The 26,319-nt window shown below is 48.3% G+C and overlaps 1 long non-coding RNA gene across 3 annotated transcripts in view; it reads right to left on the bottom strand.

Moving 5' to 3' along the window:
* Positions 1-21,039, bottom strand: part of LOC144772034 (uncharacterized) — an 83,160-nt gene extending 62,121 nt beyond the window's left edge. For all 3 annotated transcript variants that reach the window (XR_013599607.1, XR_013599606.1, XR_013599608.1), the window contains exons 1-3: positions 20,840-21,039; positions 19,658-19,801; positions 12,191-12,371 (exon numbers count right to left, since the gene is read on the bottom strand). This is a non-coding gene — a long non-coding RNA (uncharacterized LOC144772034). The remainder of the gene's footprint in view (positions 1-12,190; positions 12,372-19,657; positions 19,802-20,839) is intronic.
* Positions 21,040-26,319: the final 5,280 nt, after the last annotated feature.

A 26,319-nucleotide genomic window follows, 5' to 3' on the forward strand; every position in this document is an offset into this window, starting at 1 on the left:
CTGCTCCATCAAGGTCAGCGACCTTATCTGGAGGTGTAATGGCCAGAGCTCTAGAGAGAGCTGGGATGTTAATCTTCTTAGGATACTGTCCAGAGACCTTGCCAGCCAGCAGAATAGAACTGCCGATGTTCCATGAGAAACAGATCAGAGAGTGATCTGACCAAGTGACAGGCCTGGGGGCTGATACCTTAAGCTCGAAATTGGAGCAGACTGGGTCTAATAAATGCCCGCATTTGTGAGTGGCAGCCAGGACCCGCTGGGTCATATGAGTCAGGTTACATAGATCTGACAGATCCCTCGTCCCTGGGGCCTGCTGGTTCTCCAAATGGATATTCAAGTCACCCAACAGTAGAAACTTGGAGAACCTAAGTGCCCGAGAGGCAATAACCTCATCGAGGGATTTAAGAAAGGTACCTGGCGGGCCCGGTGGTCGATAGGCCAGCACCCCGCCCAAAGTGAATTGCGGAGATATGTTCAGTGAAAATTCCAATGCTTTACCCTCCAAGATCTCCCCTGTGCATTCCTTGGTGAGCGTCCATATTTCTCTGAACACTATTGCAACACCACCGCCTCTGCCTGACCGACGGTCCGCCCTAGCTATCTTATACCCCCTAGGGATGGCTAATTCAACCACTGGGGAGCAGGAATCATTCAGCCAGGTCTCGGTGACAAATGGAAGATCCAATTGTTCGTCAACAAACAGTTCATGAATGTCCGCAGCATGTTTCACCATTGACCGTGCATTAATGAGTGCCGTACGGATATTGGATTTCTGGGCTGTGAGGGGGGGTGGGGGGGGGGGGGGTCAGGCTGGTTCATGAGGAAGTGGAAGTGACAAGAAGGGCAGGTCTTCATCTTATCATAAAGGACCTTCCACTCTCTAGCAGAACAGGAAGCATTATCTAGTCTTAGTAATGTCTCCCGATCGTAGGAGATCCTAACTGTCACATCCTTGGCGGTGTCACGGCCAGCGTTCCCGGCCCTGTGCGCTGCCGAGACACGGACGGGTTCAGACGGGCTTACCTTAGGCACATCTTCGGCGCGCAATAGGCGCGCCCGCTGCACTCATCCACTGCGCGCACAAGGACACATGCGCGTTTTATGGCGTGCACCCCTGAGCAGCTGTACCGCTAACTTCGGTCTAACCGCCCTTCAGGCTACACCCAAAATAGCACCCGCCCTTCACACATTCGGCACGAACAGCTGCGGTGGACTGGGGCAGGGGAGGCCACACAGGAAGGTAAGAATGCACAGATAATAGTAAGTTTTAAAACGAAGCTTCAATGAGCAAAATAACAGTGATTATAAAATGTTCAGCGCCTGTATCTAAATCATGCAGGAGCACCGAATGTCATCAGCTAAAAATACAATTGTTGTCAAATGCTGCCCCTCGCTGTCGCAGTGCCCCCAGTGAGGTACAGGAGCTGCCACCACCTGATTAGCCCACAGCGAGCCTTGTGAATTCTGCCGCTTTATGGCGTGCACCCCCGAGCAGCTGGACCGCTAACTTCGGTCTAACCGCCCTTCAGGCTACACCCAAAATGGCGCCAGCCCTCCACACAATCGGCACGTACAGCTGCGGTGGACCGGGGCAGGGGAGGCCACACAGGAAGGTAAGAATGCACAGATAATATTAGGTTTTAAAACGGAGCTTCAATGGGCAAAATAACAGTGATTATAAAATGTTCAGCGCCTGTATCTAAATCATGCAGGAGCACCGAATGTCATCCGCTAAAAATACAATTGTTGTCAAATGCTGTCCCTCGCTGTCGCAGTACCCCCAGTGAGGTCCAGGAGCTGCCACCACCTGATTAGCCCACAGCGAGCCTTGTGAATTCTGCCGCTTTATGGCGTGCACCCCCAAGCAGCTAGAACGCTAACTTCGGTCTAATTGCCCTTCAGGCTACACCCAAAATGGCACCTGACCTCCACACAATCGGCACGAACAGCCGCGGTGGACCGGGGCAGGGGAGGCCACACAGGAAGGTAAGAATGCACAGATAATAGTAAGTTTTAAAAAACGAAGCTTCAATGAGCAAAATAACAGTGATTATAAAATGTTCAGCGCCTGTATCTAAATCATGCAGGAGCACCGAATGTCATCTGCTAAAAATACAATTGTTGTCAATGCTTGCCCCTCGCTGTCGCAGTGCCCCCAGTGAGATACAGGAGCTGCCACCACCTGATTAGCCAATAGCGAGCCTTGTGAATTCTGCCGCTTTATGGCATGCACCCCCGAGCAGCTGGACCGCTAACTTCGGTCTAACCGCCCTTCAGGCTACACCCAAAACGGGCGCTTGCCCTCCACACAATCGGCACGAACAGCCGCGGTGGACCGGGGCAGGGGAGGCCACACAGGAAGTTAAGAATGCACAGATAATAGTAAGTTTTAAAACGAAGCTTCAATGAGCAAAATAACAGTGATTATAAAATGTTCAGCGCCTGTATCTAAATCATGCAGGAGCACCGAATGTCATCCGCTAAAAATACAATTGTTGTCAAATGCTGCCCCTCGCTGTCGCAGTGCCCCCAGTGAGGTACAGGAGCTACCACCACCTGATTAGCCAACAGCTAGCCTTGCGAATTCTGCCGCTTTATGGCGTGCATCCCCGAGCAGCTGGACCGCTAACTTCGGTCTAACCGCCCTTCAGGCTACACCCAAAATGGCGCTCGCCCTCCACACAATCGGCACGAACAGCCGCGGTGGACCGGGGTAGGGGAGGCCACACAGGAAGGTAAGAAATAATTCACAGATAATAGTACGTTTTAAAACAAAGCTTCAATGAGCAAAATAACAGTGATTATAAAATGTTCAGCGCCTGTATCTAAATCATGCAGGAGTACCGAATGTCATCCGCTAAAAATACAATTGTTGTCAAATGCTGCCCCTCGCTGTCGCAGTGCCCCCAGTGAGGTACAGGAGCTGCCACCACCTGATTAGCCCACCATAATGCTTAAAAAATAAATGCTGGTGTGCGCCTAATGCAGGCAAGGAGTTCCAGGAGGAAATAGAATAATCCTTAACAAATGAAAGCTGGTGTGTGTGCACTTACGGCAGGCAGGGGGTCCAGGGGACTATGGAATAATAATATTTCAACAATGAATGCTGTTGTGTGTCCACATGGTCAACCAACTACAACAAGCACAGATGCAAGGCCACAACAAAGAAGACATCCAGGCCTCTGACAAAAGCACACCGACTGCCTACACAAGATGGCTGCCAACAACATTGTCAACCACTACCAACAAGCAAGAAGGCATGGCCACAACAAAGAACAGAAAGATGCAGACATATGGCAAAAGCACACTGGCTGGCTACACAAAATGGTCACCGACCACATGGTCAAAACAACAGCAAGAAGGGAGACATGGTCACAACAAAGTACACATGCAGGCCTATGGCAAAAGCACACTGGCTGGCTACACAAAATGGGCGCTGGCCACACGGTCAAACAACAACAAGCAAGGAGCAGGGGAGCGACCCCTATCCCTGCCTGCTGACCAAGTCGCTCCCCACGCCACACAGCCACCTGTGTGTCCATGCCCTCTCCCTCCACGCCACCACTGCTGCCATAAGTTCGAGTCCCTCTGAGCCCGGTTGTTCCTGTGCTCTCGCCTGCACTTGCCTTTTCTCTAATTGTGTTCATTTGTCTCAATGCTGTAATTGTTGTTTTGTTGCCATTGTAACCGTACCCTTTGTGCCGTAACCCTCGCCAGCTGATTGACAGCTCTGCTTCCGCCTCCCAGCTGCTCCTCCCTCCCAGCCTCAAATGGCGGCCCCTACGCGGCAGTGAGAGCGACCCCTGTCCCTAGCTACTGGCCAGGTCGCTCCCCATGCTGCACATCCCCACCTGTGTGTACATGCCCTCTCCCTCCACGCCACCGCTGCAGCCATAAGTTCGAGTCCCTCTGAGCCCGGTTGCTGCTGGGCTCTCGCCTGCGCTTGTTTTTTCTCTAAATGTGTTAATTTGTCTCATTGCTGTAATTGTTATTTTGTTGGCATTGTAACTGTACCCTTTGCGCCGTAACCCGAACCCCTCTACCCCCTTTTTTCTTCTGTACCCTGCCACTTCCGCCGCTGCTCCCCTGCTGCCCCGCCCCCTCGCCAGCTGATTCGCCACCCCGCTCCCGCCTCCCAGCTGCTCCTCCCTCCCTCCCCGCCTCAAATGGGGGCCGCTGCACAGCCGCGCACAGCGGGCGCGTCGCTGGCAAGCCTGAGGCACACCAGAGGCAAGCACGTCTGCGCACGTCCGTGCCTGGAACGCGCCCAGCGCCAGAACCCCTGGTCCCCGTAACAGCCCAGACGCCAGACCCCGCTATGACTCCAGCACTCTCCTCGCACTCAACCCTGGACGAGACCACAACTGCTTCCAGGTAACTGTGGGTAGAAAATTCGTTCCGTTTCCGGAATTTGCAGATTTTCCGCGATTTCGTGATCCGCGAATCTCGTGAAATCGCAGAAAATCCACGAATTCGCGAGCGGGAACAATTTTCATGGAAGCACTTACAGGGTTACAGCAGCAGGTGCACAAGTTGAAGCTAATTTGTTTGTAACCATTTACAAAAGGTTTACAAAGAAATTTACTTCAACTTGGGCACCTGCTGCTGTAACCCTGTAAGTGCTTCCTGGCGCCTCGTTGCCTACTTGCAACTATTCTCTGACCCTGCTCTGACCCTCGAAGCAGGGTCAGAGAATAGTTACAAGTAGGCAACGAGGCACCTGTCCCAAGAATTAAACCTCAACAGGAAGCACTACAGATATAAAAATAAAGCAGGTGCCCTAACGTAGTAATCAGCCCTAAAAAATTGTGAGCAAGGTCAGCGCTCATTGTTGGCGCATGCCAGCTCGAGACCAACAGGTCAACAACAACAGGCCTAGTTCAAACAATGTAGGGAGACGCTGGCATTGAAGGGGTGGTTTGTAGGAGGATGGGCTCATTGTGCAAAGCAGGATGCCTTCGCTCACAGTGAAAGGATCCAATGGCTGAAGGGGCGGACCCTCTGCTCCATGGTGTATGCTCTCAAGAGTAAAGAACAATGTGAATGGCCTAAAAACAGACACATGGATGAAGAGGGCTGGCTGAATGCTCAATAACATACATGCCAGAATGTCTGTTGGACATGCATATCTAATGTAAGCTGAGGACTTTTTATGCTTTGTCTTTTTAACCGTAAATAACACGATGGTGATTGAACCTGTGACTCCTATAGGACTGAGGTGGGTCTCCACATAAACAGCCTGCACCCGCTCTGCCCCAGGGCTCAGATACAGAGTATGCTGTTAATGGGCAAAAATGCTAACTTGTAAAAGGTTTCACCGGGTGAGGGGCGAAAGGCCCTGTAGTGGCGGCAAGCTATTTAAGTGGCATTGGCTCCTCACGAGGTGTCTGTGTGAAGCTGGTATCGTGTGCCATGTGGTGGGACTTAGTGAGTTAGAAGGCCTGTCATGGACTTGAGGGAAGCTCTGAGAGCTGGCTTAGTCACTCCCAGCACATTGTGCATGAAAGCCAGCCTGGTGTTACATATGTGGGACACATGAAACAGCTGCGTCTCTGCAGAATGGGAGGCGCTCAAGCTGCCCTTCCGGCACAACTGATGGGAGTGCATCAGTGGCAGCAGCAGTGGTCTCTGGCCAATGACACTAATTGTTGAGCCACTTCAGGAGCAAGAGGCAGGCGCAGCTATGTGTGTGTGGGGGGGGGGTGTGGATGCATGCGGGTGGGTGGGTGAGTAGGTTTATGTGCAGGCATGCATACATGCTTGGGTGTGTGTGTGTGTGGGGTTGTGTGTGTGTGTGTGTGTGTGTGTGTGGATGCGTGCGGGTGGGTGGGTGAGTGGGTTTATGTGCAGGCATGCATACATGCATTGGTGTTTGTGTTGGTGGGTTGTGTGTGAGAGAGAGACAAATTTGCTGCTACGCGTTTGATCTCACTGCTCTGTATTTACTTGCTGCTGATTTACTATGATGGCTAACCACTTCTTATCCTGTACAGCTCTTGCTAGTATGAAGATTCCACCTTGCGTTCCTGGTGTTAGTAGACTGTTTAATGATGTTTATTAACCAGATCCCACTTCCTGCTCTCCTGTAAAGCGCTCTCATGCCTTTAGGCTAAGTCTGTGCTACGTAAAAACTGCAGACACATACATTAATAAATTGTGGACAGCTGTGCCTGATGTGAGCGATTTTGTGACTCTCCATACTCAGAGCTGTCGTGTTGCCACCTCATCCAGGTTCTGGTCCTGGTACAGCTGCAATGATTTACATGTAATAGCATCAGCCTGAGTCCTTCTCTCGCCATGATGTATAACATAGTGATGCACCAAAGCCTCACTATGGGCCAGATGTAGGTAATTCCTATTTACCGACTCTTAAATACCGACTCATACTGAGGTATTCAAGAGTCAGTAAATAGGAAGGAGGCAGATGTAGGTAAAAAATTACTGAATCTGTAAGAGTCGGTATTTACCAAATCTGTAAATACCGATTCGGTATTTCACATTCATTCCTATGGGCCTTGAAGCCCATAGGAATCAATGTGAAATACCGATTCGGTATTTACAGATTCGGTAAATACCGAATCCTGCAAGGGTGCAGGGGGTGTCACTTCGGCACCCTCTAGCACCCCATGTACAGGCATGTGTGCCATGTGGCACACAGACATGCCCTAAGGGCATGTCTGTGTGTCACATGGCACAGGTGTGCATGCACAGATGTGCATGCACACCTGAATTCGGTATTTTACCACCCAATAGGATTGGGTGGTAAAATACCGACTCTTAAGGGCCTGTGGCACTCTTAGGAGTGTCATCTACATATGGATTTACAGAATCGGTATATTTACCGATTCGGTAAAATACTGAAGTGGTAAATTTACCGAATCAGTAAATATACCGATTTTGTAAATTCAGACCCACCTACATCTCAAAAGCCAAATACCGGTCGGTAACGGCCGAAACCGGCCGTTACCGACCGGTATTTGGCGACCTACATCTGGCCCTATGTGATTCACCACTTCGAGATGGACGAGGAGGTCATCAGATGTCTACAAAATACCCAAAAGGAAACCTCCTGACTGGTGTAGTGCTCATACTTTTCACGTGACAGTGCTGGCACACGTGAGCAGGTCATGGAATCAAAGAACAGGGTCTGCGGAGCGTTCACTGACACACGAGATGAAGGCTGTACCCCAGACCACTAACAGGGTCAGCAGAGTGGTCACTGACACACGAGGTGACGGCTTTACCCCAGACCACTAACAGGGTCAGCGGAGCGTTCACTGACACACAAGGTGACGGCTGTACCCCAGGCCACTAACAGGGTCAGCGGAGCATTTACCCCAGACTACTAACAGGGTCAGCGGAGCGTTCACTGGCACATGAGGTGACGGCTGTACCTAGACTACTAAAAGCACCTACTTTATTTTTATATCTGTAAGTGCTTCCTGTTGAGGTTGAATTTTTGTGACAGGAGCATTGTGCCAGAATGAATCCCGCTCTGTGTGTTTGTCCACGAAGATGCCACCGTTTTGTACAATACCTCTACTCAACTGGAGTACTTTCTACTGGCTAAACAGTAAGTGCTCCCTTGTTGGGTTAATGTATAGTGCTTTTACTACACTGCAGCGGCGTAAAGGGCCAGAAGATGTGTCTCCAGTGACCATGTGTGCCTGTAACAAACTGCGTGTATGTTACAGGCACACATGGTCACTGGAGACACATCTTCTGGCCCTTTACGCAGCTGCAGTGTAGTAAAAACACTATACATTTACCCAACGAGGGAGCACCTACTGGATTAGCCAGTAGAAAGTACTCCAGTGCAAATCGCAAACAAATCAGCGATTTCGTGGGAAAATCCACAAATTCGCAAATTTCGCCCATACTTACTTCCAGGCGGCCCCGAAACGCACCCACGGACCTTTCTCCTGCCGCACTTGTAGCTTCACCTGCGACAGAGCCACTAAACCTCCAAAGACCGGAACCAACAACCTCCACTGCATACTCCTCAACACCCGCTCCTCACACAAACACGCAGTCGAGCTCTGGGACCTACTCGACACCTCCGTCCCAGACGTCGCCTTCCTGACCCAGACCTGGTGGTACGACTCATCCGCACCCGACATCGCCATAGCCATCCCGACTGCTACAAGATCACCCGCAGGGACCGCGCCAACGGAATCGGAGGAGGAATAGCCATCGTCCACAAGTCCACCCTTAAGGTCTCTATACACGCAGACGACACCCTCAACACTGCCGAACACCTGCACTTCCAGATTCACCCCGACCCCAACACCACCCTCAGAGGAACAGACCCCCGGACCCCGAGCACAGTTCAGCGACTCCATCGCCGACCTCGCCAGCACCCACGCACTCGCATCCATGGACTACATCCTCCTCGGGGACCTGAACATCCACCTCGAGAACAACAACAATGCCAACTCTGCCACACTGATCGACAACCTGGCCAATCTTGGCCTCAGACAACTCGTCACCACACCCACCCACGCCACCGGCCACACGCTCTACCCCGTCTTCTCCACGGGGACCCACGTCGCTTTCGACCACACCACCGAACTCCACTGGATTGACCATCGCTGCATACATTTTACCTTCAAGAAACCCACCACGCACCACCGCACCCAACAGCTGCCCCACCGCTGCTGGGGCAAAGTCACAGAAGACCAGCTGACCACCACCCTCGCCCAGAACCCACCCACCGACACCACCGACCCAGATGCCGCCGCCCGCAACCTCAGACAGTGAATCAGCGACTGCGCCAACACCCTCGCCCCGCTCAAGAAACCCTCCAACAGCCGCACCAGCAAGAAAGCCACCTAGTTCACAGAAGAGCTCCAGACCTCCAAACGTGCATGCTGGAAGCTGGAGAAGAAATGGCTCCACGAGCGTTTACGGACAGCCACACAGCCCACAAGGACGCAATCCGCAGGCACTACCACCTCATCAGACTAGCCAAGAGAGCTTCTTTCAAAGCCCGCCTGGATAACAAAACACACAACAGCAAAGAGCTCTGAAGCATCATGAAGGAACTCTCCAACCCCAGCGCCAACACCAACGATATCCCGCCCTCACAAGAACTTTGCAACGCACTGGCCACCGTCTTCCACCGCAAGACTGCTGGCATCCATGACACCTTCATCACCTCGACCGCCCTACCACGCCAGACTCCACTCCCCCTGCGAACACCACACGCACCAACCGCCTGACCTCCTGGGCCAACGACAACGAGACACACAAGGTCATGAACTCCATCCATTCAGGATCACTATCAGATCCCTGCCCATACCACATATTCAACAAAGCATACGCAGCCATCTCACCACAACTACGGAAAGTCATCAACATCTCCCTCGAGACAGCGACATTCCTGGAAAGCTGGAAGCACGCTGACATCAGCGCTCTCCTCAAGAAGCCCAAGGCGGACCCCAAGGACCTCAAAAACGTCCGTCCGGCCCATCTGCCTGCTCCCGTTCCCGGTGAAGGTCATCAAGAAAATCGTCAACATGCAACTGGCCCGCCACCTCGAGGACAACAACATCCTAGACCCGTCCCAGTCCGGATTCAGATGGAACCACAGCACCGAGACAGCCCTCATCGCCGCCACAGACGACATCAGGTGCCAACTAGACAATGGCGAAACATTAGCCCTCATCCTCCTGGACCTGTCAGCCGCCTTCGACACGGTCTGCCACGGTCAAAACACGCCTCCAAGAATCCAGAATCCAGGAGAAGGCCCTGAACTGGACCACGTTCTTCCTCACCAGCAGAACCCAGAGCATCCGACTCCCCCCTTCTGTTCCGCAGCCACCGACATCACCTGCGGCGTACCCCAGGGCTCCTCCCTCAGCCCGACGCTGTTCAACGTCTACATGGCCCCCCTTGCACAAGTGACCCACCAGCACGACCTCAACATCATCTCCTATGCCGACGACACCCAGCTCATCCTCTCCCTCACCAAGGACCCGCAAACCACCAAAAGTAAACTCCACAAGGGAATAAAGGCCATCGCTGATTGGATGAGGAGCAGCCGTCTGAAGCTGAACTCGGACAAGACGGAGGTCCTCATCCTCGAACCCACCCCCTCTGCCTGGGACGACTCCTGGTGGCCGACCACGCTGGGAATAGCACCAAGACCCACCGACCACACACGCAATCTAGGATTCATCCTCGACTCCTCCCTATCCATGTCAAAGCAGGTCAAAGCAGTCTCCTCCTCCTGCTATAACACCCTCCACATGCTCCCGCAGGATCTACAAGTGGATCCCTACTGAAACAAGAAGAACGGTGACACAGGCCCTCGTCAGCAGCAGGCTGGACAACGGCAACGCTCTCTATACAAGAATCTCGGCCAAACACCTGAGACGACTACAACGCATCCAAAGTGCCTCCGCCCGACTGATCCTGTACGTCCCCGCCGCAGCCACATCACCGTACACCTGAGAGAGCTACACTGGCTCCCTGTCGACAAGAGGATCACCTTCAAGCTCCTCACCCACGCAGACAAAGCACTCCACAACACCGGACCAGCCTACCTCAATAGCAGACTCCGCTTCTACACCCCCACCCGCAAGGTCCGGTCTGCCAGCCTCGCCCTTGCCACTGTCCCCCGCATCCAACGAATGACCACCGGCAGAAGAGCCTTCTCCTTTCTCGCCGCCAAGACTTGGAACACCCTACCTACCCACCTACGGCAGACCCAAGACCTGCTCCCCTTCAGAAGACTCCTCAAGACCTGGCTCTTCGAGCAGTAGCGGCACCCCCTTCCCTCAGCGCCTTGAGACCCTCACCTGTAAGTAGTGCACTGATTGATTGATTGATTGAAAACATGGAGAACATGGAGCACAAAGACAAATCATTGCGAATAGCAAACGCACACACACACACACACACACTCACACACACACTGGCCAGACAAAGAAGGCATTGGTAACGCTGAAGAAAACCCTACCATTAATTCAGCAATAGAAAAGTACAAATGATAGAGTTTACACTGCATTTGGCAGAGAGAGAGCTTAAGCAGGTACCAGGAATATATTATACATACTTTCAAAATACAGTGTGACTTACAAAGCAGCAGCTCTATTTGTTAGATTAAAGATGGTATATGATTGCGAGTATCATGTTACTTTACACATGTGACATGTTTATAGTCATTCTCCAGGCATCAAGGATTGCAAGATTAATTGTAAGAAGTTGTCTATATTGGTAGCAGTCTAGGGTAGGTAGAGTGTGCATATATGGTAAAGCCCAATGGGGAGAGAAGATGTGATGAGGTGGGTTGGTGTGCTGAGATGTGCTTAAGGTTGTTTATTGGTGGTGTGCTGTTTCTTCCAAACATTCCTTGTATGTTTCTCCTAAACACTAAACATTCAATGGCAGGTGCATGTGGATTAGAAGAAGATACCCCTTTGTCCACTCTGTCTCAAGACCAGCCTGCCATCTTATATTTTTAGCAGCTAGATTTCTTAACAATTATTAAAGTTTGTGTTGTGTGTTTCATTTAAATATTTGTTCATAATGCCTGCTGCATGGCAAGCTTTACTATTTTTACTAAAGTTTAGTAACTGTTAATGAGACATACCATAATATAGCCAATCCAAGACTGTCTTGAGCACTGTTGCATCACCCGATTCTCATTGGTAAACAAGGTAAACCAAAAGTTTAAGTTTAGACCTGAAGACTAAGTTTAGACCTAAAGTCTAACTTTACTAGAGGTAAAGTTCGACATTTGGTCTACGGTTACACCAAAAACCGTACTTTACTAGAAGTAAGAACTAAGGTCTAACTTAGACCAAAAGTCTAACTTTGAGTGGCAAAGTTAGGCTTTTGTTCTAAACTTAGACCAAAAGTCAAAATTTACTACTAGTAAAGTTAGACTTTTGGTCTGAACTTAGACATCAGGTCTAAACTTAGACCTTTGGTCTAAGTGTATCTTTGTGTATCAGGCAGTCCTTAATTTGAGCCAGTGGTGTCCGATGCTCAGCACCCACACTTAATTGTCAACACCGGCACTTATGACGGCTGCCACATGGTAGCACTGTTTATGTTATGTAGAGATGAGAAGAAAAACAGTTATTTAATAATTCAATATACATTTAAAACAACTAATATACCTGCCGCCCAAGCCATTCTTATAGTTTTGGGGGACTCAAATAGTCTGGATTGTCACACTTACCCGCAGATACCAACATTGGAAGCACTGGCACAGGCAGTGGGTGGTGAAAGCTGTAGTGGCACCATGACGAGGGCCCTAGCACTTATCAGGCAGTCCTTAATTTGATCCAGTGGTGTCCGATGCTCGGCACCCACACTTAATTGTCAACACCGGCACTTATGACAGCTGCCACATGGTAGAACTGTTTATGTTATATAGAGATGGGAAGAAAAACAGTTATTTATTAATTCAATATACATTTAAAACAACTAAAATACCTGCCGCCCAAGCCATTCTTATAGTTTTGGGGGACTCAAAAAGTCTGGATTGTCACACTTACCCGCAGATACCAACATTGGAAGCACTGTCACAGGCAGTGGGTGGTGAAAGCTGTAGTGGCACCCTGACGAGGGCCTTAGCACTTACTTTTTTACTCATTAAGCACTGGAATCGGGCCCAGTGTGTCTTTTTTTTATCACATTGAAGCATTATTCCAAGTTTGACACAAAGCGAAAAACGACACAAAAGATATTTGTATCTAGGGGCTTATTTAGATTTTGGCAGAAGCAAACTCCATAAATATGATGCATATCCAATCCCATCTACCACATAGAGGATGCAATCACATTTTCAGAGTTAGGGAAGGGTCCTGTTTATGCCTGAAAAGCCCTTTGTGGCTTCTCTGATGGATATTTTTTACTGATGGCTCAGTGGATATTGGCCCATCAGACAAAGTTCATCATAGCATCCGTCCTATTTAGGACCGTTATTGCAATGTGCTTGTTTCTTGTTCAAGACATCTACAGAAAGGCTGTTGGTCTTGAACTTGAAACCAAAGAAATTGCCCCCACAAGTTGGGAAAATCTCCAGGCGTTGTGAAGGAAGTTTTGTTTCTGTTTGTCAAAGCAATCTCCAAGTTTAGGATTTTGTTTTGGAAAGCAAAAAATAAGGGGGCATATGTACAAGGTCTGGCAATAACTACCGCTAGCTAGCGGCAGTTTTCTTACCGCTGTGTACAGCTGAAAACTAATGCCTTATTAGTGACGTATTCACAAGACGTCGCTACATGACGATAGCTTCATGGATCGGGGTGAAAACTGCCGATAACATTAGCATGATGGTGATAGAAATTCCAGCGTTAGCGGGCGAAAGCTAACAAAAGGCCCATTAGTGGGGGGAAAAACGCATTTTAGTCACCACAATGTGAGTTTTTTTGCCTCTTTAGTCAAAAATTGTCGTCTTCCAATGAGAAATAGCCAAGAAAACAATTAAATGCAGAATGGAGCAGCCAGGGCCCAGTGCAGCATAGATCAACATCTCCCTCAATGCCCTCAACATCCAGGATGACCAGCCAGAGTCCCAGGGGAAGAGGAAATGCAGGGCCACATCCATGAAAAGACATGCACCAAGATGCAATACCAGTGATGCATCACTTCTCATCGTGCACTCTTCGCAACACCATGGCATCAAAAACCTTTAAAGCGCAGACAAACCCTGGGGCCCAGAGGCCTAGCTGATCCTGCGTCTGGAGCCTGGATGCCTCGCGAGTCGTGCATCTGGAGCATGGATGCCTCGCTGGTCTTGTGTCTGGAGCCTGGATGCCTCGCGAGTCGTGCATCTGGAGCATGGATGCCTCGCTGGTCTTGCGTCTGGAGCCGGGATGAATCGTTGGTCCCGCGCCCGGAGTGGGATGCGGAGGTGCTGTGGAGTCGATGAGCAGTGCGGTAGACATTGAGGTGCGGCAATCACCCTTACTTGGTGGTGAAGTCTGGCAGGGCCCACAGAGACACGTTGCTGACCTGTGTGAGAAGACCGCCTTGAGCCCCTTGGAGCTGTAAATGGTGGACCAACGTAGGGGGGGCTGCATCGCATACTACGATCCACTACTACACTGGTGTGCACAGAGGGAATTACCAATGGTGGGCATCGCCTCTCTGCATCACAGGTTGGATGAATTTGTGCTGGCCGGATGCTCTGGAAGGTGAGGCCCCTGAGCTGCGCATAATTTGTGTGGCAGGAGCACTGTATCTTCACTCCTAAGGGTGCCCTACTGTATCACCTGCATTGGGAGGTTCCCCAGGAGACTTGGCGGTGATTGCTGTACCCAGGCTTGTGAAATCCCACCTGGTTGAGACTCCTGATGGCTGAGTCACAGATTTGGAAAGAGTGCAGAAGATTGCACCACGGTGTCAATGCCCAGGTAAGAAGAAGGTGGGATGCGTAGCAGAGGAGGACCGGGGGTCGAGTCACCCAGGCCCAGCACCTGGTGTGATGCACCCCCAGTGGCAGCTCATCCGCAATGACAGAAGAGCATCACCCCACTGCTTTTAAGAAGACTTAGGAGAGCAGGAGCAACGAAGACACGGAACCCGGCCTCAAAATAAGATGTCTTTCATTTAAAATTTTACAACACGCGCTGACTCACACACACCCCTGCGTCCCCACCCCATACAGTGTCTTTTCTGGTATTTCCCACCTCCCAGCTGTCCAATCCCCCCCCCGCAGCACTTCTCTATGGCGGGTGCTGTGCGCCCATGCGCAGTGGGCGTACCACTGGTGTGACAAACGTATATATGAAGCTACGATGCATACAATTACATTGCATTCCATTACAATGCATTCTAATACTACACATATTGTAACAGTACGGAAAGTGCTGGATAGCGGAGATGAAAAAATTACTATTCTCACTTCAGTGAGTGCAACCCTAAAACTAACCCTTGCACCCTAAAACACACCCTGGACCCTAAAATTCATCTTTGACCCCCAAAACACACCCTAAGATTCATATTTGACCCCAAAACAGCCCCCAAATGTCATATTTTACCACATAAAATGCCCCAAATGTAATCTCTGACCCCCGAAATCCATACCCACCCTAAAACGTAAAAAACACCCTTATTAACCTCACAATGCATTGGAATGGAATGCGATGTAAATACACCTGTGTTGTTGTAGTTGCGGTGTAAAGGTATTACAATGTAATGCCTGCATTGTAATGGATGTCTCCCATGCCAAAGGCAAGCCATGGGCAAGCCTGCCTGCATCCATCTGCCCTGGACCACGATCAGCACCAAGTCCCCTTAATCTTGGACACTCCACTGTTACGATGCCAGAACCCTCCTCGCCATCAGCCCTGGATGCCACATGCCTGCCAGGACCAACGTCTGCTCTGGATTGGACATCACCATCGCCATCACTCACGGCTACTAAATTACCCGCAAGGACCACCCAACCGCCCAGAAGGAGGCATTGCCGTCACCTACAGAAGCACACTCCGACTGACCACGCACTCTAATGACCCAGCTGTGACCATGGAACACCTCAACTTCCAGATCTGGACAAACCCCAACTCCATCCTCTGCGGCACCCTCATCTGCATGCTCCCCGGCCATGGACCCCCATTTTCCAATCCCATTGTAGACCTCATTGCACCCAGGCTCTCCAATCCACCAGCAAAACTCTACTTCCCCCTGGATAACCCCAGTGACCAGAACACCACCCCTTCCTGGGAAAGCTCACCAACATCAGACGATTCAGAAAAGGGGGTGGTGATGGACAGAGCATCTGAATTAAACAGAACACTCATACCCAGTCAAAAGATCAGGGCTTGATTCATCACCGTTTTTTAGCTCACTGCACCATCCCAGCTCAGAACCTGGCTACATGCAAATTAGTCTGTCCCTGGCCCAGTGCATCATGGGAACAGGGCAGACCAAACTACCAAGCCAATTCTCTACTGGAAAGGAAACAAGCTTTCGGGGACCGGTTTCTGGCATTGCAGCCGTCTTCGGCCCGGCTTGCTTGAATCCTGATGATGCAGTGAGCAAGGGACTCACATCTGAGTATACCCTGCCACTCCTATAGTGGCCAAAACGATTCGGAAAAGGGGGTGGTGATGGACAGAGCATCTGAATTAAGCAGAACACTCATACCCAGTCAAAAGATCAGGGCTTGATCCATCACTGTTTTTTAGCTCACTGCACCATCCCAGCTCAGAACCTGGCTACATGCAAATTAGTCTGTCCCTGGCCCAGTGCATCATGGGAACAGGGCAGACCAAACTACCAAGCCAATTCTTTACTGGAAAGGAAACAAGCTTCGGGGGACCGGTTTCTGGCATTGCAGCCGTCTTCGGCCCGGCTTGCTTGAATCCTGATTGTGCAGTGAGCAAGGGACTCACATCTTAGTATACCCTGCCACTCCTATAGTGACCAAAACGATTCAGAAAAGGGGGTGGTGATGGACAGGGCATCTGAATTAAACAGAACACTCATACCCAGTCAAAAGATCAGGGCTTGATCCATCACCGTTTTTTAGCTCAGTGCACCATCCCAGCTCAGAACCTGGCTACATGCAAATTAGTCTGTCCCTGGCCCAGCGCATCATGGGAACAGGGCAGACCAAACTACCAAGCCAATTCTTTACTGGAAAGGAAACAAGCTTCCGGGGACCGGTTTCTGGCATTGCAGCCGTCTTCGGCCCGGCTTGCTTGAATCCTGATGGTGCAGTGAGCAAGGGACTCACATCTGAGTATACCCTGCCACTCCTACAGTGGCCAAAACGATTCAGAAAAGGGGGTGGTGATGGACAGAGCATCTGAATTAAACAGAACATCAGACTCAAGCAGCTAGTCACCACAGCAAGCCATATAGCAGGACACACGGTAGAGTACGTCTCCTCCACCAGCGGAAACTTCAACTAAAGCCACCCCACCAGACTCTCCTGGACCCACCATAATAGTGTACATCATGTATTCAGCATGCCCACTGTACATCACCGTACACCATCATCATCGCCCCCCTTGCAGCAGGATCAAGGCCCATGAAGAACTTCTCTTCAACCCCCTCAACTTCAACACTCCGTCAATGCTTACAGGCAATAGCACCGCAGCACACAACCGCCACCGATGGATCTCCAACTGTGCCGACACCCTGGCACCCCTCAAGAAAAGACCAGGCAAAATCTAGCACCACGATGTGCTGTATTTGCAAAGTGAGGCATGTAGGCATATGCGTGGCCTTGTGAAGCCCTGTGCCACATCATACCTGCATCAGGTCTGATGTATGCTGGGTGTGCGTTCTCACGCGACAAGGCCTCATAGGAGTGGCACCGTAAAATCCATCAGATTTCACTGCCACAATTGTAGGACGGCACTCAGTCAGTACCCTACGCAGGCGTAAGGGTGAGGCAGTGCCACATGAAAAGGGCGGCCCCATGCATTGCTGGAGTTGTGTCATGCTTGTGACACAACTGCAGCAATGCATGACTTTAGCGCAGACAGATACGTCAGGATTCCAGACGTATCTGCCATTACTTGTTTTTTGGAGGGGGCCCCCCCACCCCTGGCGGCCCGGCCTTGCCCACCACCTACCATTTTGCCCTACCACTGAGACATCTAGTGTATTTTGATTTGAAACCTCCAACATTGAAATGAAATGCGTCTATATCGTCTTTTACTCTTGTACATTGCATATCACCATATTTGCTGTCATTCTCTTTCACACCTTCTTTATTAAAGTCAACAATGTTACAGTCATATACTGAAAGGCATGCTGAGGACACTCTAAATCCTACTGTTGCCATATTTTAAGTTATTGCATCTGTTTATATGTGTGTTTACTGTCCCTATACAGAGAAATACTCTTCTTATGTTACAAAAGGGGCTGGAGATATAGACAGTGCTGTCCAGTAGGTCCATATTAAGATAAAATGGCAAGAATTGTGCCTCTGTATTGCTTTTCTGTTTACTCCCTCCATTGCCACTTGTGATCGAGTCATTTTCACTATATTAGCTGTTATCCCTCTTTCTAACCTTTATTTATCTACCTCTCTTTCTGGCTTTTCTCTCTCTCATGGTCACCCCTTTGGCTTTCAATGCTTTTTCTTCTCACCTTCCTCTTGTTACACTTTAATTTCTCTTTCCATTTTCTTTCCCTCACCCCCCTCTTACTTTCCATTTACACCGCCCTTCCTTGCCCTCTTTTATTCCACCAACGTCTCACACACACTGTCACACTCTTCTCCTTTTCCCCCTCTTACACCCTCTATCCCTCCTACATTCTCTGGTACTTCCTCCTATAACCTGTTTCCAGGCCCTGTATGAACGGGAACACTAGCAACCCAAGACTGGTTTCGTTCTGATTGAGGCTCTTTAGTCAAGTGTAGCTTAGCTCCAATGGCACAGTGAGTTGTCTTACCCCACGTCTCGCCTTCCTCTACCACACGCATACATACACGCACACACTTCTCTCTCCTGACAGTCATCTCACTGACCTCCCCTCTGCATTACTTCCTCACTTTTTTCATCTTCTAGTCTTACCTGACTGTGATCTAGAACCTCGTTTGTGTTCCACACACCTAGCATTCAACTCGCGCAGACGTGCTGAAACCCTCCTCTGACACTCCCCTCACACAGTTTTTCAGTCTATCCAAGTTCTCATTTTATTTGAAATCCCCTTTTACTTGCCCTTCTCAATAGCCTCTTGCTTCTGCTCTCGCTCACCTTAACTTCATTTACATTATCTTCTCTTATTTACATTCCATATGCTGTTTCTCTGACACTTTTAACAATTTCGCTGTCGCGCTTACTCTGACACGGCTAAGAAGGCTGATCTTTTATACTCCTTTTCACCAGTGCTAATGTTTAATGAACATTTTAAAATTTACTGCGATGACATCAGAGCTGCTTTCCACAGTTCGGAAATGTCGACTTAGAGATCTTGTTGATGATTTCCAAAATTAAAGATAAAACATGAATATTTAGTTGTGAAGAAAAAAAAAAGTTTTGACTTGTTTAGATGCTTGACTTTTTGTTTATTCGTTGGTTACTGCCTGGGCCGTGACCAACATAGACACAAGGAAACACTGGTAGAGAAAGATTCTTGGGCACAAATGTTGGGTATTCTGCAGGTAAGCACTGAACTCATAATCGGAGAACGTTCATTACATATTGTTCTGCATTTAAAACCCCAGGAGCAAAGCGGCACACGGGAGCACGTTTATTTTCCATTCTTGGTTGTATCCCCCCACTTAGCTCATGTCACTGCCTTCCTGCCCTCCTTTAGCAACCGCCCCCTCATGTGGCTTGATTCATGCTCTCCGGCCAGCCTTTGAAAGGGAGGCTATGCTGTGTGCATGTTTTTTTTTTGTGAACACAAATGTCACGTTCAGGGCCTCCTGATTATTGATATTCCTTTAATCTGTCTGGTACCGGAGCCTTCTGCAGCCATGCCATACAACAGCAGCGATTGGGAGACCATCCGCACTGCTGATATAATATTATATGTTATAATCTTTGGCAGATTGGTGCACGAGGACAAATGTTTCACAGATCTGCCAGTCACCCCATAGCTACACCACCGAACAACGTCAGGGTCTCATGTGTCTAAATATTCCCATGAGTAACATTTTCTATTCCCTTGATTTACATCCCCCTTCACAACATCTTTACTATAATTGACTGCAAGAAGACATCCATTAGGTTACCTGAGCACCCACGAAGTGTCCTGTTGTCATGCCTGGTCAGTAATGACATATTCTTTCTCCATATGTAACATTCCTTCCTGTTATAGGCCGGGTTCTTTTGGCTTCACTGAAACGTGGTTTCATGCAGCCGCTCCTGTTAAGATTCTTTCAACCATATAATTACCAAATTATATTTTCGAATGGTGATTTAACTAATTTTTTAACATTTAAATTTGTTAACTCACTATTCCATAAACAGTGCTTCATTTTTACAGCTGGTGTGCACCTGCACTTGTTTTTGGGAACTTGCTTTTCATAAAAGTTTGACTCGGAACAAGAGAGAGAATGGCAGAAAATTGAGAAAAAGCAGGAAGAGAAAAACAGATACAAAGAGTTAGCGAATGTATGAGAAAACTCCTGTAGAAGTGTACTGTGGTAACATGAAGTGTGTGGTGGCGGGCTAGCAAGTGAGGGGCCTCACAACGAAGCAGCCTTTGGTATATTGCAAACCTGCCATTCAGCTATTCCAGCTGCTGACTCGGAGGAAAATCGTTGTGCCCCAGCAAATATGTATTTGTTTAATATTTTAAGTCTAAATTAAGCCGTGATTATACATCGTTTCAGCATAAAACCTCAGCACGCATATTGCGTAACAGTACACATGCATCTTGATCATCTAGGGATCAAATCTAAGCTATTCTGAAAGAACTGCCATCATTTTTTATACGAAATGCATTATCGTAGCTCTAATGTGCGTCTATTGAGAGATTTCATTTTGTGGGCGCATCCCAGTGCAAGGCCGAGCTGTGTCAAAATGTACATTTCGTCAAAGCAGCAAAATGACCCCCATGATTCGGGATAGCACGTACAATTAAGACATACTCTTGACTGCCTTATTTCGGCTGGCATTTCGTTAAATGCCATGGCTTCTGGTACGTAGCAGTCGAATTATGAGGTTATCGAGCGAGGAAGGCTAAGAAGCCAAAGAACAGAGGTGAGCGGCATAAGACAGACACACTATGTTTTACTTTTATTGACGGCCCGGGCCTGGGCGGGCCCCTGCCCCACCATGAGGCCCGCAGCCCTCCCCCATTCCAATCCAAATGATCTGATTACCACCCCGCCACCCACTGATACTCCTAGGGTCCTTGCCACCACCCATAGACAGACACTTCTGCTAATAGGCTCGGCCCAGAGACTCACCTGACCTGGGGGCCTGGCCTGCAGCTTCAGAGTTCGGCGCGAGCGGTCCGGGACGGGCAGGCAGCAGAAGGCAGGGGCAGGTCAGGGCTAGGAAGGACGGGGGAGGGGGGCAGTAATAAATTAAGTTAAACTATGGCCGGTGACGGACAGGACTGGTAACGGACTTCTGACAGTCTTGCTTAGGAGCGTGGCTGGGGCTTCTTGGGATGTCCCACAACAGTCTCACGCGCACTTTCAATTGCTCGTGCTCAATGCGCATGTCACCAGCCCTGCCCAACCCTGGAGATGCGTTGCGGAACCAACTACGCGCCGCGCGCACCCACCCTGACAGTGACGCACCACTTAATATAAAGAGCCTCTCACCATTTATGAAGACCCTCAGGGGGCCTCGGCTGGGACCGGGCACCATTTATTTAAGAGCCTCAGAGGCAGACAGGGGCAAGCCTCTGCGCACGCACCATGAGTAATTAGCTTCTGAGGCCCGGTGGGGGCCCAGGCATGCATGCCTTGCACACCATTTAATTAATTAAAGTTGCCGTGCGCACTGTGCACCGCACACCATTCAATTAATCATGAAGTAAGTGAGGGGGCCCCTGGAGCACGGGGCCCCTGGCGCGCGGGGGGCCCCCGCAATGCGTGGGCTGCGGGGGCCTGTGTTACGCCCCTGGGATTGCCCCCAGTCAACGCCCAAATCCTCTCATAAACTTCTAAATTACTAGACTAGTCAAGACTTGACAGAACAGAGAGTGGTGGTAATGGAAGTAAATTTGACATGGAAAATGGCCCTGACCTCGGTAGGAAGGCTGGTACTTATGAACAAAAACATTGCACAAGGAAGACTGTAGCCACTGGGGAATAGCAGCACCTGATTTTGAGGTCTACTACCTGGCAGCCCACATCCAGTGGTTTAATCAATGGCTCCACAGCATACCCGTACCCGCTTACCTTACTCCCCAACATCTGGCTGCAGAGCATGGAAGTCCTGAGCAATACAGGAGCACTGAGGGGCTTAACAGAATGGGCAGAATTTGGCATAAGTCAAGTATGGGACCTTTGCAGAGATGGCACATTGCTGTCATTTGAAGAGCTCTTGGAAATCTCCGAACTACCCCGAGGACAATTTTTGCTACTCCAAGAGGCAGTAGTGTCCCTCTGGAACCACTGGAGAACTGGAACGGCAATAGCCTCCTCCCATCAAAGTAGCCGGGTCCGTAGCACCACATCTGGCAAAGTCCCGGCTGTCACCCTCTATACCAAGTGCTAAGAGTGGACATAAATCTGCCTCTGAAGGAACTACATCAAAAATGGGAAGAGGACGTGACTCTTCCAATCACAGACTAAGATTGGGCCACAATACTAATACTTATACAGGCTCTCGCAATGCCAGTCAAATCAATTATTTTTTTATTTTTTACATAGGGCATACCTTACCACAGGGAAATGTATGCAGACATTCGGAGCACTATATGTAGCATGCCCAAGAAGTGGAGAAGAGGAAGCAGAAATACTCTACATGCTATGGGCATGCCCCACCAGTGGGAATTCTGGGAGGGGATAGTGATCTTTAACAGCTAAGTTACGGAAAGAACAATCCCATGCGCTCCACTAGCATGTCTATTAGGGGGCTTCCCACGACCAGTTAAACATAAAATGACTGTGAAAGTTGTGGACTTTGTCCTAATACTGGAAAAGCGTGAGATCAAGATGAAATGGAAAGCTACCAAGAGCTCCTAGTTTGACATATGGAGTGAGGTCCTCCTCCTTTGGGCTGGATATGAAAGCGCAGTATTATTCCAGGAGGTGAGGAAAGTTGCAGTACAATAGAAAAGGCCAGAGTGTGGCATACCTTAGTAGAATGTCTAAAACAACCTGAAGCTGATTCCCCAAATAGTTCCAAACTTTCTGACCGTAACCCTGGGGATGCCTGAAGCATGTCGGTTATCAATGGAGGATGGCCTGGTATATATACTGCTCTGTGGGAAAATGAGTGGTGGCCCTCTACAGTGCGGGGAAAATAAATTGTAGCATGCTCCTGAAATTGGAATGCAGCAGGGGTTTGGAGGGGGTGGGGGCAGAAGGGTAGGACAGATTATTTACTGTGATAGGCACGGTCTGATTTTCAATTACTGTATTGTAAGAACTGTCACATTTCACAAAATGCTGCTTATATCTGAACTAACACTTTTGTGCAACAATTGTATTGCTTTTCCTCTGGTGATGACTTATTCCTTTGCCCAAACTGATCAGCTTTTCAGTGGTACAAAGCAATAAAAATGTGTTAAAAAAAGAAAAAGGCGGACTGTAGCTATAAAAACAGTTTCTCAGGCAGCGCAGCGCAGAATATTTCCCTTCCTTCCCACTACTGTCCATAGATTTCTGGTCCAGGGCATGGGGATAAGCAGACTGAACTATGGAAACACCCTGTTGGCAGAAGCTAGCGAATTACTGCTCTCCAAGCTCCAGGGGGTCCAGAATACTGCAGCTAGTTCTGAACCGCCCTTTTTGAACTACCTCAGCGCCTTTGCTGAAGGAACTGCATTGGCTACCAGTGAAGAAGCAATCCCATTTTAAAATCTGTTGCCTCACGTACAATACCTTAAAAGGCAAAGGCCCGCTATATCTCCCAAAAAAATAACAGCTTACGCCCCTAGTTGCAATCTTAGATCCAGCGACAAAGCCTTACTGTGTGTCCCCCACACACCCAAACACACACTGGGGGAAAGGCCTTCTCCTATCTTGCTCCAAGGTATTGGAGCAAACTTCCATTAACCCTGCGATCCATTCCCAAATACAGTAAATTTAGGATACTACTCAAAGCTTACTTATTCTGATCCATCTGATACGTGTTTCCTGTTAGGATCCGCAGCAGCGTAGAGATGCCCCCAGGTGAGTTGCGCGCTACAGCAAATAATGTTAACATAACATAACATAACAAAGGAGGAAAGTAATCACTCGGTTTAAATCTAAGTGAAGGGAAGAGAATACAGAAATCTACCTTATCTGAATCCCCGCAAAGATATTGCTAATATATCATTGGATTTCAGAAAACATAACAACACTAGGACTATTTTTTATTGCACAATACACTCACATATAAAATGGATTCTACTGTCCGACTTAGTTGCAACTCTACATCTAACGTTATCCACTTGGGGACAACAATGCTGCTTTCAGAAGGGAAGCCGAATTTCTTTCATGAATTTGGTCATGAATCAAACCCATTCCTGTTGCAATTCTCCAATATGTGTAATATCTTATGGTTAAGCACACACACAAGATTGTAAAGTACATAGTCACTTCTAGAAAATCTCAATACCTTGTATTCAGAAAAGTCAAGAGAACTAGTGGCTGCCAAAGTTCTTTCCCAGAGAAACTACAAAGTTAGTTTGTGTGGCCCAAAGCTATTACAGGAATAGAAAGAGGGTCTTTCTGCGACACCGGAACTTGCAAGTCTGCAGATGAGAGGCGTTTTCACCCACCAAATTCAAGCATTTACCTTGAGCAAGATTTTTTTCTTCAAATGAGCTCCTATGCACCACCACCTTCATTGACATCAACAGTAACTGGTTGTTGCTTTCTGGGCAGTGCCTCCTAAATAAGAGAGTTTCACCCAACATGGCTGCTAATGCTTGCAAGTGCTGAGATCTAGTAACACCAGGAAAGTCTTAACCTTGCTTGGTTCTGAGCCACACCTCTCTCATGAACAAAAAGAGGCATCAACATACAGCCGTTCCTGGCTTTGCGTTGGCACTCTCAAGACTTTAGTTGACCTTGTGCCAAAAGTCCTCCGGCATGCTGTGAAGTTCCAAGACAGAGTTTTGAAAGACAGGGCAATACGATGTAGTATACCATTTTCCTGGTACTCACACAAAGACATCAGTAGGAGGGCTTAGCTTGAAGGATCAATGAATAAAAAGGTATGTTTTTAGATGTTTCCTAAATCTCAGGTAAAGAAACCACGGAATCATGAGAGAACAGAAGTTTGTTAGGAATTGGTCTTGGTTTTCCTAATAAGAGGGGTGACAATATATCAGGCAGAAGAAGATCTCAAGTCATGAATCTCTGCATAAATTAAAAATGGACTATTGAGGTGATAGGGATCCTGATCTATAACTGCTCTGTAGCAAAGGCATAATGCTTTAAAAACACATATTTTTTCTATATGAAGCCAGTGTTGTGAATAAAAGAGAGATAACCCCGTTTCATACTAATGTAGGCCTAAAAGCAGGCGTGCAGCCATATTCTGAATACTCTGAAGTCTGAGAATATGTTTTTGGGGCAAAACAAGATAAAAGGAATTATAGCAGTCCAGACAGGATATAACGGATGCTTAGACTAGATTATTTTCAACTGTCTTTGGGCAGAAAGGGAAGATCTTCTGTAAGACACTCAAGATAAAGAAACAATGTAGAAATAGTTTAATCAATTTTGTCTTGAATGGTAAAACTACAATTGAAGATGAAGCATAGACTGTGCAGAGAAGGTGGGCAATGGTGTGGTAACGAGCAAAATTGGACACTAATCATGATTTCAGATTGTGGAGTCTTTGAACACCAGTGTCTCAGTTTTTGAAGAAATCAGAACTAAAGAATTGGCATTCATCCACTATTGACCATACATTGCTTAAATCTTGAAATAAGGGCAATGATGTGTCCCTCAAATCCAATAATCAACTAGGTATCATCCTCATAGGACAAACAGAATGAATGATTTATACTAACGGAGTGATGGGCAGATTAAAAAGTGGAGGTGTATCGCCTGATGCTAGCGGAATGCTACACAGTATGTAAAAGAAGTCTGAAAGAGAGATCAGGGACAGCCTGAGATCTCTTAGATAGAAAAGAAGAGAGCTATTCCAGATCCCAGCCTCGTATACCTGCTTCTCTAAGTCTATGAAGAAGGATTGGATGTTAGACTATATTGAAAGTGGCTGATAGGTCAACCAGAATGAAGATAGTGGAATGTCCTGTATCAAGACATACTCTGATCTCTTTCATGATAGTTACTATGAAAGACCTGGTACTGAAACGAGTTCAAAAGTTGTATTAATTCTTGCGAAGTATTTGGTGGTCTCTAAAAAAGAGTACATTTTGCCATTAACATTACATTCAAGAATTGTGTTGAGGCTTGGATTCAAAGAAATAGGTCTGATATTGGAAAGTACTCTCAGATTTGCTGTGGATTTGTTTGTTTTTTAAAAAGGAATCACTAGAGCATGCTTCCAGGCATCTGGAATTGTACCTGTAGTAAGAGATTAATAAATTAATAAGATTAGAACAGGAGCTATGTGAGATGACCAAAGATAGTCAGCGGTCTAAAGGAGAGCCCGTTTTCAGTGTCAGCAGTTTGATGTCGACAAAATGAGAGATGGGGAGGGTCATGGAATAACAGTCTCTGTAATAGAAGGCAATTGATAGGTAATTGTAAATGATTAAGAGAATTTTTGATTTTGTTTACAAAAAACTCAGATCATCCAGAGT

Source organism: Lissotriton helveticus, chromosome 8 (assembly GCF_964261635.1).
Source record: "Lissotriton helveticus chromosome 8, aLisHel1.1, whole genome shotgun sequence".
Lineage (NCBI taxonomy): Eukaryota > Metazoa > Chordata > Amphibia > Caudata > Salamandridae > Lissotriton > Lissotriton helveticus.